The sequence below is a fragment of the Belonocnema kinseyi genome, chromosome 6, assembly GCF_010883055.1.
Source record: "Belonocnema kinseyi isolate 2016_QV_RU_SX_M_011 chromosome 6, B_treatae_v1, whole genome shotgun sequence".
NCBI classification, from domain to species: Eukaryota; Metazoa; Arthropoda; class Insecta; order Hymenoptera; family Cynipidae; genus Belonocnema; species Belonocnema kinseyi.
Window position 1 is genome coordinate 74,946,855 of NC_046662.1, and position 2,366 is coordinate 74,949,220.

Genomic DNA, 2,366 nt, shown 5'->3' on the forward strand with positions numbered 1-2,366 from the left:
GACAATTTAAGCAGGCGTTAACATACTTAATGACGAACTTTCTCATGCCTTTAAACCAGTAACTTTGTTTGATTTTCTCGAGTGTCTTTTCGGCCGCAAAATGCCCTTGGTCGTCATGATGCATTTTTACTATATTAAAACGAGACGCACGAGGTACTACCCACTTGTTATCCGTTTCAGTTCTACGGAAAACTACCCCACCACGTAAGTCGAACCTATCAAAATACTGCTTCGTATCTCGCTGAACATCCCCGGTTTCTAGGATCTTTCGTATAACTTCTAAGTCTGGATCTTGCATTTGTGCAACTTTAATCCATTCACTGTCCGTAATATCAATAAGCATGCATTCGATTGGATTTCGGCTAGGATAATCCACATGTGCACCTTGTGCCCCAGGTCCATAAACAATATCGAAAACAAAGTCCTGCATGTATACCCACCATCTTCCTACCCTGTGATTTATGTCTCGTTTTGCAGCCGTCGAGCGAATGGCACAGCAGTCGGTAACTACTGTAAACTTTATTACGATAAGGTAAACACGGAATGTTTTAAGTGCCTCGACGATGGCTAGTGTTTCCAAGTCGTAAGAGTGATAATTTTTCTCAGCCGGAGTAGTCTTTCGGCTGTAATACGAGACAACGCGGTTCTGTCCGTCCTTTGTCTGTATAAGCATTGCTCCTATTCCTATAGAGCTTGCGTCAGTGTGAAGTTCGGTCTCAAGTGTAGGGTCATAAAGAGCTAGTATTGGTCTGTCTGTGAGTAATCGTTTGAGTTCCTGAACTGTATTAGATTGTTCAGGGCCCCATTTCCATGGGGCTTCCTTTCTTAAGAGTTGAGTTAGAGGAGCAACGATTTTAGCAAAATCTTTAAAGAATTTTCTAAAATAGTTGACGAGACCGAGAAAAGAGCGTAGTTCTTTTATGTCGGTAGGTTCTGGAGCTTTAATCACGGCGTTTATTTTGTGTGTCCCCGGACGAACTCCATCTTCTGATATCTCCCTTCCAAGATAGTCAATGGTAGTTTGCAAAAACTTACACTTTGTGATATTTAGAGTGAAGTTGCTATTTCTCAGAGCTACTAATACTAATTCGAGATTCTCTAAGGCTTCGTCGATGGTTGAAGCCGTTATCAGTATATCATCAATATACACTAGCGCGATAGAGAATCTCAGCTCGCCGAGCGCTCTGTTTATCGCTCTTTGAAAAACAGCCGGCGAGTTCTTGAGACCAAAGGGAGTTCTCAAATATTCATAATGCCCGTCCGGGGTGACGAATGCCGTGAACTCAATAGAGTCCTCGTCCTCGTTTCCCGATAGACGATCAATCTGATCCTCGATGTGCGGTAACGGGTGCAAATCAGATTTTATTTTTTTGTTGAGTAAACGATAGTCCACGCATAAACGAGGCTCGCCGTTCTTTCTCTTTTTAAGTAGGATGGGACTAGCATAAGGTGAGTAACTCTCACGAATTATGCCAGTCTCCTCCAACTCTTCAACAATTTGTTTGACAGTTCGGCGCTCCTCGTACGATAGCCGTCGAGGTCGAAGACTTACAGGTGGATCGTCTATCAGTCGGATCTTCATTTTTGTACCTTTAGCTGCACCTAACTCCCGCATGTTCAACGCGATGGCTATTCGATATTTATTGAGCAATGCCACTAATTTGTTTACAACTCTACAATCCTCTAACCCTGGACACTGAATGTCTGCCTCAGTTATATCCCTCCAATCTTTCTCAACTAAATTTACTTCTACCGGTACTAATGCCCTGTGTGCAGTGTTTTCTGTGGCAAGTTTCAATCCGTTTGCATCTACGACAGCTTTCACCTTGGGAGTCGCAAGTATGTCTCGTCCGATAAGTATTTTTCTGGACAATTGTTCGTCCGGAACAATAAATATCTCTATCTCGAACGTTATACCGTCGATCAGAAGATGCACCTTGGCACGTGCGATTGGAGTCACCAACGCATAATTAAATGCTGATAGTGTTTCCTGCGTCTGGTTTAGTTTCAACCCGAGTGCCCTTGCTTTGCTAAGTCTTATTATCGAGCAATCGTTCCCCAAATCGACCATACATTCGCTCGAGATATTATTAACGATACACGACTTAATGGGCTTTTGTACTTCCAATTTATTAATCTGACACACGTGAAAACTCTCGCTCGGATCAGCTAGTCATGACTTTTTTGATTCTTTGCTTGACCTATTTTTCGACCAACATTTGTCTTCTCTATGCCCAACTTTTTGGCAGTTTCCGTAAATCGGGTTTTCCCCCCTTGTTATCTTTTTCCCATCAGTTATCCCTGAACCGGAAGCCTCCTTTAAATCAGGACATTCGAATTTACGGTGTCCTACCTTTCCGCAGTGA